Source organism: Anolis carolinensis, chromosome 5, assembly GCF_035594765.1.
Source record: "Anolis carolinensis isolate JA03-04 chromosome 5, rAnoCar3.1.pri, whole genome shotgun sequence".
Classification (NCBI taxonomy): Eukaryota; Metazoa; Chordata; class Lepidosauria; order Squamata; family Dactyloidae; genus Anolis; species Anolis carolinensis.
Genome location: NC_085845.1, coordinates 5,427,340 through 5,445,785, shown reverse-complemented (window position 1 = coordinate 5,445,785; position 18,446 = coordinate 5,427,340). Strand labels below are relative to the sequence as shown.

At 41.4% G+C, this 18,446-nt stretch overlaps 1 long non-coding RNA gene across 1 annotated transcript; it reads right to left on the bottom strand.

Annotated features, from left to right (window-relative positions):
* Nucleotides 1-8,676: 8,676 nt before the first annotated feature.
* Nucleotides 8,677-14,866, bottom strand: LOC134299268 (uncharacterized). The gene is made up of 2 exons (XR_010006454.1): nt 14,358-14,866; nt 8,677-12,585 (listed from the first exon to the last, which is right to left on the bottom strand). It is a non-coding gene; the product is annotated as an uncharacterized LOC134299268 (long non-coding RNA).
* Between the last annotated feature and the right edge of the window lie 3,580 nt (nt 14,867-18,446).

The window sequence follows — 18,446 nt, the reverse complement described above, 5'->3', positions numbered from 1 at the left end:
TCCCAGCAGTCAAGGTCAGATCTCCAGGTGCCAGATGGACATTCTAGTTTAGAGGAGGATAATTAGTTTGACAGGAGGGAGGCGATAACTCACTGAAGGAGGGAACGTGAATATTTACAGAGAAGTCAACAACTGCTAGAATAGAAAGAATAGAAATGAATAGAAAGAGTTTTCTCATGAAAGAAAGACCTTGGGTTTTCCTTAAATGCCTGGTCCTTCTCTGCTATGGCAGAGGTGGCAACTTTGCAATTCAAGAGAGATCTTTGCTCCGTGTTCCCGTATATTCTTGCAGCCATGGATTTTGCTTCAAGTTCAGCCTTGTGTTGCCTTTGAATCCAGTTGAATGTTCCAGTAACTTCACCATGTGGATTTCTAGTTCCTTGGATTACATTGGAGTTTGATCCTGCATTCCAGCCTTGTTTCCTGTGGTTCCAGTTTGTTTCATGCCTTGGAACTGAATCTTTTTTGGACTATTCTTGATGCTTTTTGTGGGACTGAGTGCAAGTTCTGGTTTGGACTATGTTCTTTGAGTGACTTTCCTAGACTCTTGCTTTAAGTTTTTTAAGTACACTGCTCCTGTGGATTTTATTGACTCTGAGCTTTATTTGCTTGTGCTTACTTATAACCTTCAATAAACAGCTTGATTGCTTATATTCTGGGGCTCCAGTGTGGTTTTAAGGTGCCTACGCAGCTTAGGGGTACAACAGGCGGCCTCATGTAGAGCACATTGCAGTAGTCTATTCAAGATGTAACCAGAGCGTGGACTACCGTGGTCAAGTCTGACTTCTCAAAGTATGGGCACAGCTGGTGCACAATTTTTAATTGTGCCAAATCTCCCCAACCACTGCCGAAACCTGGGGTTCCAGGCTCAGCAATGAATCCAGGAGAACTCCCAAGCTATGAACCTATGTTTTCAGAGGGGAGTGTAACCCCTTCCAGCACAGGCCGTAACCCTATACCCTGTTCAGCCTTCTGACTGACCATGAGTATATCTGTCTTGTCTTACCTTTTGATCAGTTTAATTTGTTCAGCTCACGGCCCATACACTCAGAAGTCCCAAATTTCCCTTGCCTATATATTCTTTCCAACAGCACATATGGCACAGAGAACAACTTCAAACAATCCCCGGGCACGTTTTTTCTCCATCCCATATGGATCTTTCTCTTTCCCCCCAGCAATTATACTATTTGTCAACATTCTGCAACTGTCGCCTTCGCTCTGAGTAATTGGGAATGTTTGAGGACATTCTGTGACTTCCCAGTGACTCAATGGTCACCCCGAGAAGCGGTTTACGGATTTTTAGTCATCCCAACGTATTATTTGTGAAAAATGCACATTTGGGGGCCATGAGCAGAGAGAGACTATAACACAAGGCATCCACCATTCAGCTTCATGGCTAGTAGCAGGTGCCCCCCTTTCCCAGTATGTCTGACTTTCTCAATGTGCGTTGAAAGCTGATGTGTTTGTCGGAAATGTGAGAATGTATACGAAAAGGAAAAATCTAGTCTTAAATAACACTAGGTAACAAAAGTTGAAAAAAAAATCTGTTCCTGGTTCTAAAGTGTTATTTCCTGTTCAATTGTGACATACTTAATTAAAAAGCAGTCGTTTTCCTCCAGAAACTTCATTTTTGTGACTGCCACAACCAAAGTTTAATTGGCTGAGACACAGATATTCATTGGAAAACTATCGCAAAATGTGCTATAGCAGGATGTCCCTCCCGCAAGACAAAGTTTTTGCTGTTTGATAAACTTTTTCCATGTTTTTGTGACAGAACCAATTAGGAATTGACATTTAGAACCCAGGAACAAAAATCATGTTGTGTAGTGTAATTTATCCTGGCATCCCATGACATGCGCAGGTGTAAGTCCAGCTTAAGCCTGAAAATAATGTTTATAGTCTCCACAAATGGTAGAATTCAGCTCTGACATCCTGGAACTACATAGAAAAATGGTGTTGGAAGAAATCCCAAAGGTCATCCAGTCCAACCCCCTTCTATCAGGCAGGAAGATACCATCCAAGCCCTCCCGACAGATACCCATCCAGCCTCTGCTTCAAAACCTCTAGAGAAGGAGACTCCACGTTCACATTTTGTGCCAATTTTGTGCCCTTTTCAGAGAATTTTAGGCTTGTTAGGGACCCAAAGGACACTCCAATCCAATCCCCTTCTGCTAGACAGGAAGACATTATCCAAGCCTTCCCGACAGATGGCCATCCAGCATCTGATTCTAAGAAAAGGAGACTCCAATAGACTCATGTGTAGCATTTTTCAATTCTAAGACTCATCTTCATCAGGCATGGGCAAACTTCAGTCCTCCAGGTATTTTGGGCTTCAACTCCCACAATTACTAACAGTCAATAGGTGTTAGGAATTGTGGAAGTTGGAGTCCAAAACACCTGGAGAGCCGAAGTTTGTCCGTACCTGGACTACCCAGTAGAATGAATGCAGTGTGGCCAAACTTTAACTCTCATGACTCTATGCTATGAAATACTCAATGCTGTAATTTGCTGTAATTTGGACACTAGCAGTCTTCGGCAGACCTGAAAAATTACAACTCCCAGGATTCTACAGCATTGAGCCACAGCACTTCAAGTGATGCCAAACTGCATTAATTCTACAGTGTAGAAGCACCCCAAATCACAACGGCTCAGTGGATGTTGAGAGCTGAGTAAGGAATAATGGTGGAATGTGCCAAGTTGCTATAGGAACTCATGGGGTGGACATTCTAGAAGTTTTCCTGAAAGGCAAGAAGGAGTCGGTTGGGCAGTTGCTGGATGGGAAAACCAACTACGCTTTTTGAATCTGAACCAACACTTGGTGAGTTGCCGAAATGCTGGAGAAGAGTTGATAAGAATTGGTTGATGGGCATGAGGTGTTACATACTGAATTGGTGAAATCTAGCACTTAACCAACTCTCATTTCTAAGCCAAACCTGGTTCCTTTCATAGAGAAACACAAAATATCACTTGGTGGTCGATGGAGTGTTTGGGAGATAGAGATTTCCTTTCATCACAATATTGCAATGGTGGGTGCTTCTTTGCAATTGAAACCATTAGCAAGGAAAGCTGCTCAGCCTATGCTTTTTTCAAAGAGACAGACAGTTTGTGTACAGAGATAGTAAATGTTGGTTAAATCAATCATGGCGGCTAGTATGCTGTCTGTATGCACTTAAGTTTCTTTGTGTATAAGGTTCTACTTCTCTGGCCATGATGCTACATTGATATTGAGTTCACTGTTGAGAGTTATAAGAATATAACCATCATGCATATGGCTGCATATTCTTGGATGGTGTGGAGCCACTAATCATCCTTGAATGTTCCACCTAGTCTACGGTGAACCATAAATCTATTCAAAGTTATGCAATCTGTTGTACATTGTCAGAATGCAGGAGATGGGTGGTAGAGGTCAACTACCACTCAACTATCAGAGTGTAGATTTATCCTATTCATGCATTGATAGCTAGCAAACACTTACAAAATGCATTTCAGCAGGGAGAAATGTACAGTACTACAGTACTACAATTAGACAATAAGAATAAAATGATACTGGATGAGTGAGACTTGGCTTGGAAACAGTCCATGTGAAAGGGATCTAGGAGTCTTTGCAGGCCACAAGTGCAATGTGGCAACTAAAAACCCAATATGATTCTGGCCTGCATCAACAAGAGTCTAATAATTCAAGGGAAGCCATAGCCCCACTCTGACTTTGGTCAAACCTCACTTGGAATACCAGTTCTGGGCATCGCAGGTCAAGAAGGAGATGGACAAACTGGAAACTGTCCAGAGAAGGGAGGCCAAAATGGTCAAAGGTCTGGAAACTGTGGTTCCTTCTGAGGAATGGTTTAGGGAGCTGGGGATGTTTAGCTTGCAGAAAAGAAGGCTTGGAGAAGGGGACATGAGAGCCACGCTTAAATGTTTGAAAGAAAGTCTTATTAAAGATGGAACAGACTTATTTTCTGAAACTCCAGAAATGGATTCAAACTGCATGAAATGAGATTCCACCGGAATATTAGGAAGAACTAAGTAACTATGTAATAGTGTCCAAGTAATGAACAAGATTGGATCTGTAGGTTTGTTCTTAAGTTGGATTTGTATGTTAGTCAGAACAGATACACTTTTTAAGAATAACTCTACAAATACATAGATAGATAGATAGATAGATAGATAGATAGATAGATAGATAGATAGATAGATAGATAGATAGATAAACTTTGGATAGCATAGGGAAGGTTTAAAACTTTTGTGGTGTTTGTTTTGCTGTCTGTGCCCTTGTTCAGAAGATTTTACCCAACTTTCTGTCTCTGTGAGAATTGGATTTTGGAAATCTTGGCAAATGTGAGTAGATCAATAGGTACCGCTCCAGCGGGAAGGTAATGGTGCTCCATGTAGTCATGCCAGTGGCCACATGACCTTGGAGGTTGTTACAGATTGAGGATGATAAGCTCTCACATATGCCACTCAAGTTTGCAGAACAAAAATACAGGAACTTTACTGATTCCAAGAGATCAGAAGGAACAGTAGTATAGTAGAGTCTCGCTTATCCAACATAAATAGAATGTTGGATAAGCAAAAATGTTGGATAATAAGGAGAGATTAAGGAAAAGCCAATTAAACATCAAATTACATTACGATTAAGCAGCAAAACATCATGTTTTACAACAAATCAACAGAAAAAACAGTTTAATACACAGTAAACATTATGTAGTAATTACTGTATTTACGAATTTAGCACCAAAACTTCGCAATGTATTGAAAACATTGACTACAAAAACACAGTACTAAAAGGCAAACTGTGTTGGATAATACAGAACATTCGATAAGCGAAGGTTGGATAAGCAAGACTCTACTGTATTTACAATGGTCCCTCTGATCACTTACAGAAGTCCACAGTCATAAACTGTCCTTTCTCAGTCCACAAATCTGCTTCAGAGTCGAATACACTCCTGGTTCTTCTCCCTCTTTTCTCAGCAGCAAACAGGCCTCAATATAACAAGGCCTCTCTTTTTTTAATATATATTTTTATTGAAGTTTTACCTTATAAGATAGAGTAAATTAACATTGAAAGAGTGAGAACATTTGATTGTATAGAAAGTGGGAAAACTGAGATTTAAAAAGGATCAAAAAGGGAGAGAGAGAAAACAAAAAACCAAAAACAAAGCTAAAATGTCCATATTTATATAAAAAAGAAAAAAAATCTGAACAAATGGCGATATAAAAATGCAAAGTACTTGGCAAAGAAATACACCAAAAAGCAAAAGCAAAAAGCTCACTGTTTCACAACCTGTTCACAAGCCACCAGCAATTGTGAACTGTAGTTCTTTTTTTTTCTTCATCATGACCTTTTTTTTTTTTAACAGAAGGAAGTTAAACGAGTGGTGGAAATTAAAATTTATAATAGTCAAATTTGAAACCCCCACGTTGAAATGGTCTTTCCTTCTAAAAACCTTTTGAAGGGATCCCAGACTTTCCTAAACTCAGAAGGGTCTTTTGACTGGAGATACCCTGTCAGAATGTCCATCTCAGCCACCTCCGTCACTTTCACAATCCATTCCTCCATTTCTGGTGTTTCCTCCAATTTCCAGGCTCGTGCATAAACTATTCTCGCAGCCGTTGTCATCAAAGTGAAGAGTTTATCATGTGGCTTCAGCAGTGATGTGTCTGTTATTCCTAGTAGGAATATTTCTGGGTGCATGGGTATTTTTAGCTTTAGTATTTTTTCAATGGTTTTATGAATCTTAATCCAAAAGTTTTTTGCCTTCTTACAAGTCCACCACATGTGGAAAAATGATCCTGTTGCTTGTTTACATTTCCAGCAAGTGTTTTTTAATTGTGGCTGTATTTTGGCTAATTTAACAGGTGTCATATAAGCTTGATAAAACATTTTGTAGAAATTTTCTAGAAGGGAATAGCTTCTGAAAATTTTTATTTTTACTTTCCAGAGGTATTCCCATTCATCTATGCTAATCGAGCGACCAATGTTTTTAGCCCATTTTACCATACACTCCTTGATATATTCATCTTCTGTGTGTAATTTTAACAGGAGACTGTAAAGCTTAGATAGTTGTTTATTTCTTGATTGAAGTATCTTATCAAGGTCTGTCCTTTCTTCTTCAAATCCTGTATGCACATCTTTTTGATATTGTTGGTGTCTCTCTGAGTACAGTGCTCTCTTCACCAGCAGTACTCAGTCAGCACAGAACTGGTTCTGCAGTAGCAGAACAGAAACAATATCAAGTCAATCTCCAGGTCTTTGCAGGCTCAGCCAGTTGGCTTCATGCACTTCATTTTCCAGTTAACATACACAGCACAGTACCTTTGCAAACCATGACAGAGGTGTCTACAAACAATGCCGGCTCTTCGGCTTAGAAATGGAGATGAGCACCAACCCCCAGAGTTGGACACGACTAGATTTAATGTCAGGGGGAAAGCTTTACCTACCTTACCTGGCTTGTTGTGGAATCAAGGATTGGTGATAAAACTTAAGTGGAAACCCCTTTTCCCCATGACAATAACTCTTCCAAGGGTGGATTTCCCTCCCGAGGAAAAGATTTCTCTCACTTCCTGTTGTCTCCACCCAGTTCCTATATCCAACGTTCTGCTGACCCGTTTATGTTGAATAAGTGAGACTCTACTGTATATCTGTTAAAGGTCTAGGGTGGGCGAAACGTCAGGAGAGAATGCTTCTAGAACATGGCCATACAGCCCGTAAAATTTACAACAACCCTCCAATAACCACCATTGCATGTTTAGAGAGGTTTAGGTCTCCTGAGAAGTAATGTTTCCAAGTGTATTGCAATAAACAATACAAAGAAAGGATTCCCTGAAATTCACAGGCAAGAGGCCACTAAATGTAATCCAATAATATGAACTATAAACAGTAATTAAACCAAAATATAATCCATGTGTTACCAACACACATACATTCATAGAAAGTAAAATTCTATATTCAGAGTTTGTGAGTCACAAGTGTATTGGCCATTTATAGCTCCATATGCATAAAGGTACACAACTGAGACCATGGTATGGAACTACAACTGTTTTTCCTAGCTTTACTTATTTGTTATCTACTAGCTGTGCCCGGCCACGTGTTGCTTTGGCATAGTCTGGTGGTTAGGATCCCTCTGGTTAGGAAGTATCCTGGCTTTGAGGCTGTAAGGTGTTCAGTGGTATTCAAGGTGGCCAACAGAGGACCTGTCTGGTTAGGAAGCAGCCTGGCTTTGAAGCTGTAAGGCTATTCCACCATGGCAACATTTTTTAAAGTGGTGTTAGGCTCCGCACACAGCTATGAGGCTTTTAAGAAGAGGCTGGATGGCCATCTATCGGGGGTGCTTTGAATGAGATTTTCTTGCTTCTTGCAGGAGGTTGGACTGGATGGCCGGTGAGGTCTCTTCCAACTCTACGATTCTATGACTCCATGATTCTATGACTCTATGAGGTCCTCTGGGTAATGTAGTTGTTTCAGTTCCCGGAGGGGGGGGGGAGAGGGGCTTCTGCTCATGCATGGTAAGCAATTGGGGGCTTTCTGTTATTTGGACTTTATTTTTCTAGGGTTTTTTTATTGAAAGACATAGATTGGATGACTATGTCTTTTGTGGCCAAATTTGGTGTGATTTGGTTCAGTGGTTTTGTTGTTTACGCCTTGGGGAAAACGCACATTACATTTTTTTAATATATAGATTGGTCATACTTGCTAAGAAAGGTTTCAGAGAGAGAAAGAAATACTCAAATGAAGCACAACGAACAGAACAATAACTCAAAGCAACCAGCAAGAAAACACAAACCCCCTCAGTCGAGAGGGAATTCCTTCCTTGCCAGCATCTTGGACTTAACAAGGAGACAGGTGTCCCCATCCGCAGGAGGCCAGGAGCGGGAAAGGTGGCCTACAGCGACCACGGCCATCAAATAGCGATGGAGATATGGCCAGAGATTCCTGCCCAGCGAGATCTTAGATGCCTTTTGAAGGGGATTTCCAAGCAAGCAGCTGGTCCTGGGCACCACCCTCATTGACTCCTGCTGAGCTTGAGGAAATACCAGATTCTTCAGACCATGCTTGCTTGCTTCTATACTAATTGGATTTCAGCAGACATCAGTGCCAGGTCAGGGATTCGAACCGAAATGTTCCTGGAGCTGTCTAAGGTGCTGGACTGAGGAAGCATTTGCACTGCAGAATGGATGCAGTATGCCATGGCTCAATGCTATGGGCATCTGGGAGCTGTAGTTTGGTGAGGTGCCCACACTCTTTGCAGAGGAGGCTAAAGACCTGATAAAACTACAACTCCCAGTATTCTATCATGGTGAGCGATGAAAGTTAAAGTGTTGCCAAACTGCACTTCTGTAATTCAATAGTGAAAATGCACCCCTAGTAGCAAGGTATAGGTTTGCACCTTGGAGGGATCATGTTGAGTTAAAACAAAAGCCTTGAGTGGATTCACTGCCCCACCAGTTGCTTCCACATGGGGTTATATTTCCCCACTGTTACCGAAAGAAGTTTCCCAGGTGGAGTTATTGAAGAAAAGATCAGTGAACTTTGATAAATATTGACATAGGGTCCTGTCTCCTAGAATATGAAGGGACCCACCACCCGGACCATCTTGTCCAACCCCCTTCGGCCATGATGGAAGACACAATCAAAGCCCTCCCAACTAATAATAATAATAATAATAATAATAATAATAATAATAATAATAATAATAACTTTATTTTTATACCCTGCCCCATCTCCCCAGTGGGGACTCGGAGCGGCTTACATGGGGACTGAGCCCGAAACATACAGCAATAAAACGATAAAACAATTATTCCAACAGTAAAACATCAATATCAATAAAACCATCATAAAAATCAACATACAGCATAAAATGTTAAAAACAGGAGACTAAAAGAAGGATCCCAACTGATGGCCATCGAGCTTCTGCTTAAATACATCCAGAGAAGAGATGCCACCAGACTTTCAGTCACATTGCTTACCATCAGGAAGTTTAGATGAAATCACTTTTCCTGGATTTTGCCTGGTTAATACCTGAGAAATGTGCATGCTCCTTACAACATAGAAGCTCTTCTTGTTTGTCCCATTATCTTTTTACTCTCATATAGGCAATGGAGAAGGGCAGAGATGTTCTGAGTTCATGTTGAGCCATCTCGGTTAACACACAAAGAGATATACTTGAGTATAAGCCGACCCGAATATAAGCCGAGGCACCTAATTTTACCACAAAAAACTGGGATAACTTATGGACCCGGGTATAAGCCGAGGGTGGGAAATGAAGCAGCTACTGGTCAATTTCAAAATAAAAATAGATAACAATAAAATTACATTAATCGAGGCATCAGTAGGTTAAATAATATATATATATGGATATAGATATACAGGTACCTGGATCTATATGTATATAGGATTTGCAAAGACCTGCAAACATATGAGAGGGAAATTCATATATAAAATTAATGTAGATAGATGATAGATAGATAGATAGATAGATAGATAGATAGATAGATAGATAGATAGAGATATAAGTACATAGGGATTGCAAAGACATGCAGGGGGTTAATGCCTATATATCTGTAGGAGAGTTTAACAAATATTTCAGGGAAAATGCTTTTATAAGATTAATGGATATCTATATTTCTTCTTCCTGACTTGCAAGGGCGTCTTTCCCTTTTCAAAACATTTCCTTGGTTAAGAGCAAGGGAGGCTTTGGAAAACACACTGATAAGGGAGGGTAAGAGAGAAATATATCATATATTGCAAGCAATGATCTCCAGGTTCTGTTGCCTGGCCTTGGCCTTGACCCCATTATAAGCCGAAGGAGGCTTTTTCAGCTCAAAAAACGGGCTGAAAAACTCAGCTTATCTTCGAGTACATACGATATGTCAGGGTATTGTGTATTGTGAAATGTTAAAATCAATCTGGGTTATTAGAAATGCCTTATGTGTTGGTTTTTCGGCAAGGCATTTCAGCAGTTATGGAGTTAATGAGAGTCTGCTATGATTGATGTATCACAGGACCAATGGGGTCAAGTTTGTTTTGACCGGGACTTTCTTTCTTGTTCCTGTGGAATGCAGAGGAGTTTCCTGAGCAGTGTTGAGCAGTGTGCTGTGTGTGCATGAGTTGCTTCTGCAAGCACTCATGGAGAGAAGGACTGATTTACTCTATTTTGTATATAGAAATGTAAATAAAGATATATTGCCATTGGATTTCCAACCGAAACCTCGACTGCTGGAGTGTGTTTGTCCAGTGCTGTTTTTCCACACCGGGAGACAGTCTGGAGTGAAGGAGGTGAAGACCGGGATGGTGAATTTTTGGACTTCACTCTGCTACCCATCATCCCCGCTGACACGATAATCAGCAGGATGGTTAATCTCAGGGATGTGTCCATGGCATCAACTTCACCTTGGATATGCCTCTATCTGGACCAGGACTACAAAACCTGTTGTTTTCCATTGCCATAGCCACCATCAGGCAAGCCTGTTGTCTACATATGCCACATTCTGAGTTCATGCAAAGCCAAGAGCGCCTTGAAGCATGTGCAGAATCCTTCCCTATGGTTGGACTTCCCCAAATCCAACTCCAACCTCTCTATGATTACAGTTTAAGAGGAAAATCAGGACCTGTCAGTAAATCAGTCCTCAATTGAGTCTGGGGTTGAATCTGGACTTCAAAGAAGCCATGGAAAATGCTGAGCTCTATCCTCAATGCAGAAAGAATAGCAGAAAAAGTCTTTCTGTCTCCTGTTTTCAAAGAATGCCATTGGTGTCATAGAAACGATGAGTTCACTCTAAATTTTAAAGGAGGTGTGCAAGGTATGGAACCTTGATCCTATATGAGATTCAGAAAGAGTGGCCTAAAAGTCTGGACTTTTGGAGCCTGATGCCTTCCTTATCAGTGAAGCCATCTGCTCTGGCTTTTAGTCTGAACTTTAAGGAAGCGATCCAAAGTCCTGAACTCCTTCCCTAAAACAGAGTCAGCCTTAACCTGTCACCTGCTTTTTTACAATTGCATGGGAGTATCACTGGAACAATGAATCCGCTCCGTGGTTCAACCTGAACTTTGGAAGGACTATCCAAAGTAGTGAAATCTCTCTTTCAAAAACAACCTGTTGCTCTTCAGGCTCCTTCAAGGTGAAAAATAAAAAATAACTTTCGCTATGCCAGTGAGGAAAGAAAGGATGGAGCTGCCTCCAAAGGTTGCTATGACCTGCCTTTGTGATCAATTGGGTCAAAGCGGTGAAACAGCGAGAGAGAAGCAGGCTTTGAAAGGTCTGCAGCCAGCCCAAGAGGCCAACACAGCTTTCATGCAAAAAAGCAAGAGAGGAAGAGAAAAGAAGAGAGAACAGGAAGCATTATTTTTATTTTAAAAAATAAATAAACCCAATACCTTCTGCATTTCTTTTCCTTCAAGGCTCCTGAGCCATGAAAGTGGCACTCAGGGCAAAAATAGCAGAAGGTGAACGACTGCCTGCGGAGAAGCAAGCCTGCCTTGACAGCTTCCCATAAGGAGAGAAAGAGGCTTTGTGCCAAGAAAATTAAAGGCTCCTGCATTGTATAATGGAAAAGCTGCTGCGTAAAGGTCGGGTCGTAATTGGGGCTGGATAGCTGCTTTCAAACTCCAGGGTCATGGACATTGCTGTCACTCTTATTTGCCATTTCAAGTCACCTTCAGCTTCTATCAAGCCTAAGAATGGGAGACTTCCAAGATACTCCGTCATCAGCTATCCTGCTCAGGTCTTGCAAACTTAAGGTCCTGGCTTACTTAACTATCCTTTCACAGTATAGTCTTCCTCACTCTGTTCTTTCTGCCCCCACTTTTCCCAGTACTATCAGCTTCTCGCGCATTATCACAATATGCCCAAGACGGGATGGCTTCAGTTTGGTCACTTTGGCTTCTAGGAAGAGCTCAGGTTTGATTCACTTCTCAGAGCCATTTGTTCACCTTTTGGGTAATCCATACTACGAGGGTTGAATGAAAAGTAATGCCTCCACCTTCGTAACTCTTCAACAGTTAGCAGTCCTGGTCTGCGGCAGGTCCTGGCTTGTTCAGAAGACTCTCCTCTACAGTTCCATTTCGCGGGAAGCCTTAGCATTGAACGGTTGTGTTGTTAATGTGTAAAGTATGGAACCCTGTGCAGACAGTCAGTCAATGTGACTTAAGCAACGTGCAGTCACTGAATTCTTGACAGCAGAAGGTGTCACCCCAAAGGAGATTCATCAGAGAATGCAAGCTGGTTATGGAGATTGTGTGGATGTGAGTCCTGTGTGTCATTGGGCAAGTAAGTTTAGAGATGTTGAGGTGGGAACATTTGACTTGTGTGACAAACAAAGAGTTGGATGTCTTGTGACAGCAACCACTGAGTTTCACAAGCAAAATGTTGAAAGATGGATTCAGGACAATCGTGGTATCACTCAGAGAGAATTTTCAAGCATAAACAGCATTTCACAAGAATGTGTGGGTCACATGATTGCTTTGCTTGGCTATCGGAAGATCTGTGCACGATGGAAACTGTGAGACACTGGTTGTAGAAACAGAGTGTTGACTTCTTCCGTGACGGCTTCAGAAAACGTCTTAATTGTTGGCAGAATTGTCTGGTGATTCTGTGGAAAAGTAAATAGTGGTAGTTAAAGAGTACATTCTAAGGATTATTTCTGCGTTTGATTTATTAAAATATTCCCATTCAAACCGAAATAACAAAGGTGGAGGCATTACTTTTCATTCAACCCTCGTACCATTGTTGCCATTCCTGGCTGGGTTGTTGCTGCCATGTTGGCTTTGGTTTAGGAAATACTATAAATGAGAGACACCCAAGAATCACAGTCATGCACAGCTTTTATTGGGTCTTGAAAACTCAGGGTAGCCTTAATAGAGTCCACCAACTTGTAATGTGGTTTCCCACTTTTCCAACCACCTTATTTTTCTCCCACCATTACACTATGTAACACAATCTTCATCCCTGGGTTATAAATGTCATTTCCTAATTGGTTCTATCATTAAAACATGGTAAATGTTTATTAAACTGCAAAAACTTTTGTTTTTGCAGGACATTGCTATAGCACATTTTTCAGTTTTCAATGACTATCTCATAGAGTCCCAACCAATCCCACATAATTTGTGGCAGCCACAAAATGAAGTTTCAGGTTAATCATTTTCAAAACCTGTTGGAACCACCAAGTTTTCAAATCCCTACAAAAAGATGTTATTGATGGTGCTAATCTTAGCTCTTTGGGTAGGGCGTTCCAGAGGCATGGGGCCATCACAGAAAATGCCCTCTCTCTCATCCCCACCAGCCGTATCTGGGATGGCAGCGGGATCGAGAGGAGGCATCTCCAATGGCATCTCATTTTCTGTATGGCCATCTGTCAGGAAGGCTTGGATTGTGTCTTCATGCCTGACAGAAGGGGGTTGGTGTCGCACCTCAGGTTAGCTTCACCTTTCTAAAGACACCAGGCTGCACACAGAACGTAGTCTTTTATAGTTTATTAGAAAATAGGGAAAAGATAATTCATAAAAAGTAAAAGTTCAGTTCCAAAGGATAGTTACAAAAACAAGGCTGTAAGAAACAAAACCATAGAAACATTCGGCATGAAATAAGGTCCTTTCAAAAGAAGCCAAAGTCCCAGAAACGAGAATACATCCAGGCTACAAGATAATACAGGAAAGCAGATTTGGTTCTTGATTCAAGCGAGGAAATTGCTTTGACGAAGATTTCCCTCTCAGCTAACTCTTTTAATAGCATGACATGAAGGCATTTCTTTGTCCTTTGCCCTCCCTCTTATTTGCTATTCTGAGACGTCTGTGCAACCCCCGAAATCCCAAACGACTAGCCCGATCTAGAGAAGCGGCCTCATCGCTTTCAAGGCCACAGGGCTCGTTAGTGTTATCAGGCTGAGGCTGAGAAATGCTCTCCATTTCTGCCTCTTGCACCTGAAAACCATCATCATTAACAACATCATTTCTTCCCGTGGGAAAGCCTCCCTGCTCCTCATCTCTCACAGCAGGGACACTCTGCACCTGAATCCCATAATCTCCATCAGAGTCATCTTGAAACACATCTTGAAACTCATCCTGAACCTGAATCCCATCATCATGCACTTGCATCCCAGAATCCTCATCAGAGTCACACAAAGGCTTAGAGTCACAACAGTTGAATTGGATATCCCTTAGGGCCTCTTCCAATTCTATGATTCAATGTTTCTATAGGTCAACAAGTGACTTGACGGCACATGTCTGCATGTACCGGTCGTGCCGTCTCTTGTCCTTCTCTTCCCAGGCTGAACGCTCATAAGGCTTGATTTCCAGACGAATACATGAAACAACATTCTCACCCATCCCACGCTTGATTCCAGTGGGCACCCTTCGGATGACTCACCTGTAATGTTTGCAGTGTGCCACCACTTCTCTCCTTCGCTCGCCCTTCTGCCCTTTCTTCCTCGGCCTCCTTTAACTCTGATCTTCCTGTCCCAATGACCTAGATATTTTCCCTCTCCTCGCTCCACATCTAACATGCGTCCCTTGAATGCTTTCAGCACAGATCTGGCAGATGCTGCCACTGCTGAGCAGAGAAGAGGAACAGACGAGGAAAACCCATCTGGTCCCATTGCAAAGGATCTGGTGGCAGTTGGGGTGCAATTTGGGGATGGAAAGGGGGTACCTCTCTTTGCCTTTCTTGGCGGCTCCATTTCCCTGTGCCTATCTCTCCATATTTCTCAACCTTTAAATGTTAAGGGATAAAGTATCTAGACTTGTATAGATCATGAAATATAGAAATGAAGGCTGGGAGAAATAGAGGTAGGTGTAGATATAAATACAGATGGAGACGGATCGCTATAGATAGCTTGGGAACATGAAAGCGGGCATCTGGCGAGCGCCTTGCGCGTGTGCCATGTTCCCCGGCAGGAAAGGTTGGACATTTTGGTCCAAACTGAAAGTCCATTTTCAGCTCAGCATTGAAGGCATAGCTGCGCATGTGTTGTCATATAAGGCACATGGAGATGTATGCTTGTCCATTGTGATTATGTATTTTGTATTTGTATGCGCATTTTGGTCCAAATTGAAAGTCCATTTTCAGCTGAGCATTGCAGGGGCATAGCTGCGCATGCGTTGCAATATAGAGTACATGGAGATGTATGCTTGTGCATTGTGATTATGTATTTTGTATTTGTATGCGCATTTTGGTCCAAATTGAAAGTCCATTTTCAGCTGAGCATTGCAGGGGCATAGCTGCGCATGCGTTGTCATATAAGGCACAATGAGATGTGTGCTTGTGCATTGTGATGATGTATTTTGTATTTGTCTGCGCATTTTGGTCCAAATTGAAAGTCCACTTTCAGCTGCGAATTGCAGGGGCATAGCTGCGCATGCATTGCCCTATAGGGTACATGGCGATGTATGCTTGTGCATTGTGATTATGCATTTCATATTTGTCTGCGCATTGGGTTGCATGGTGTTGCAATTCATGAATGTTGCTCAATGCACCAGGTCCCACCTGATGTTGGAAGCTAAGCAGGGTCCGCCCTGGTTAGAACATGGATGGGGGCCCACCAAGGAATTCCAGGTGTTTCAGGCCACATTTCACAGGAAGGAGTTGACAAAACTTTGCTTAAGAAAATCTAATGAAATCCATGGATTTCCTTAAAGCGAGAGGAGACTTGAAGGCACATATGCATACACGTATGTAGAAGAACCTAGGCCCTAAAAATCTTAAAGGAACCACACATCCCATCTGTTTTCGGAAACTAAGCAGAGTCAAGAGACTGGTTAGAACTAGGATGAGAGACCGCCATTGAATACCGGATACTTTTGTTGATATTTCTCAAGGAGGAGCTGCAAAATCACCTCTTGAATATTCCTTGTTTTATGGAAAAAAAAAACCTCCTGTAAGATTCATGGGTTGCCATAAATCAACAGACACTTTAAAAACACATACACAGAAAAGAAATGCACAATTCTCGTGTTGTTTAATCTGTGTGAAGCTACATTGCAACTCTCTGTGATGTAGGATCCGAGCCAAAAAAAAAAGGAACAGAAGGAAAGAATCCAGCAACGTCTTTAAGACTAACTGCTTTATTTTAGCCTGCACTTTCACAGATTTCAATCCACGTCCTCAGGTGTCCTAAAATACATTGTAATCTAATGAAAACTCAAACTGAAATTGAGGATGGCTTTCTTTTTTGCCTCCTGTGGAATTATAGCAGTTTGACATTGCATTAATTGCAGTGGCTCGATGATGTGGCATTCTGGGGTTTGTAGTTTTTCTGAGCTATCTAACATCTGTCAGAGATGATGTCACAGCAAACTAGAAATCCCAGGAATCGTAGGATGGAGCCATGGTACTTTAAGTGGAGTCAAACTGCTATAATTCTGCTGTGTGGACAAGAAGTTTGTCTTATTTTATATGCTGAAAGAGAGAGCACACAAAAGAATTTTGACTAGGCCACTTTGGAGCTCTCCGTGGTCCTGAACGCCATCTCCAAAACAACTTCCACACTTCACCTTTAAATCTGAGTTTGATGGCATCTATACTATAGAGTTAATACAGTTTGATTCCACTTTAACTTCTATGGGATCCCAGGAGTTGTAGTTTGGTAAGACTCTTGCCGCACTCTTTGGCAGAGAAGGAGAAAGGCCTTGTCAAACTCCAGCTCCCCAGATTCCATTACCTTGAGACATGGCAGTTAAAGTGGACTCAAACTGCATTAACTCTACTGTGTAGATGCAGCTAGTGTTGCACCATTGAACTACAAATTAAGACAATTACACTGACTTTCTTAAGAGATCATTGAGATTTTTATGTGTACGTGTCAGGAGCGACTTGAGAAACTGCAAGTCGCTTCTGGTGTGAGAGAATTGGCCATCTGCAAGGATGTTGGGACGCCTGGATGTTTTTGATGTTTTACCATCCTTGTGGGAGGCTTCTCTCATGTCCCCAGCTGGAGCTGACAGAGGGAGCTCATCCTCACTCTCCCCATATTCTAATTGGCAACCTTCAGGTCAGCAACCCAATCTTCAGGTCAGCAGTCCTGCTGGCACAACGGTTTAACCCACTGCACCACTGGGGGCTCAATAACTGAGATGTGAATTAAAAATAGGACTAGATAGAACTGAAGGTTTGCTATTGGAAATTCTCAGCAGAGGTAAAGTGTGCCTGTTTGCGAAGTAGATTTCGAGAAGGTTCAGATAATTATATAAATGCGGGTTCTAAATCTAATTCGGCGGCTCTCGAAATGTCAGGGAAGAATCTCATGCCGTGTGTCTGTTTCTATGAAAAGGAAGAGAGAGAGGCTGCAGAGAGATGAGAATTATAAATAGGATTACATCCCTCCAAATTGTGGTTGAAAACTACCAAGAAGTGGAGAGAGAGAGAAAGAGAAAAATTGGGAAGGACATTTTAGAGAGATACCTATATTCGCTTAGATCTATTATTGCCAAGGATACAGTTTACATTTTAGATAGCAATGGATTGTTTTTGCTAATTTAAAACTATCAGTCTTAAATCTCCATGTATGGGCATGAATGGTTTTAATCTGTTTTGATCTTAGCTCTCTGCCTTTTACTATATGTGTTTTATCATATCTATATATTTTAACTGTATTGTTCCCTGACTTGAGCCTTGAGGGGAGATGGATAAGAGATTATGATGATGATTTTGATTAAAATGAGCACAATACAACAGCAATAACAACAACAGCAACAGCAACAACTCATATATGTCCTGCTTGGCTCTCTTGAGATGAAAAGCAGTATCAAGTTCCAATAGAAATACAAACAAGCAAGGTTTTGTACACATACATACACACACACACACAGATAGCAACAACAACAACAACAACAACAACAACACATTTATACCCTGCTTGGTTCTCTTGAGATGAAAAGCAGCATCAAGTTCCAATAGCAAAACAAACAAGCAAAGTTTTGTTTATATATATATATATATATATATATATATATATATAGACTAGCTGTGCCCGGCCACGTGTTGCTGTTGGGTAGTCTGGTGGTATGGAAAATAAAGTACAGTAGAGTCTCACTTATCCAAGCTAAATGGGCCGACAGAAGCTTGCATAAGCGAATATCTTGGATAATAAGGAGGGATTAAGGAAAAGCCTATTAAACATCAAATTAAGTTATGATTTTACAAATTAAGCACCAACATTGACTACAAAAATGGCTTGGATTATCCGGAGGCTTGGATAAGCGAGGCTTGGATAAGTGAGACTCTACTGTAATGAGAATCAGCCAAGCTTTGAAGCTGCAAGGCTATTCATTCCTGTTTATTTGTTTAGATTATTTTGAGTGGAGGTCATACCTTGGATGTGTTGGTGTATTGTGGTCAAATTTGGTGCCGTTTGGTCCAGTGGTTTTGTTGTTAACTCGGTCCTACAAATGTACACACACACACACACACACACACACACACACACACACACATATATATATATATATATATATATATATA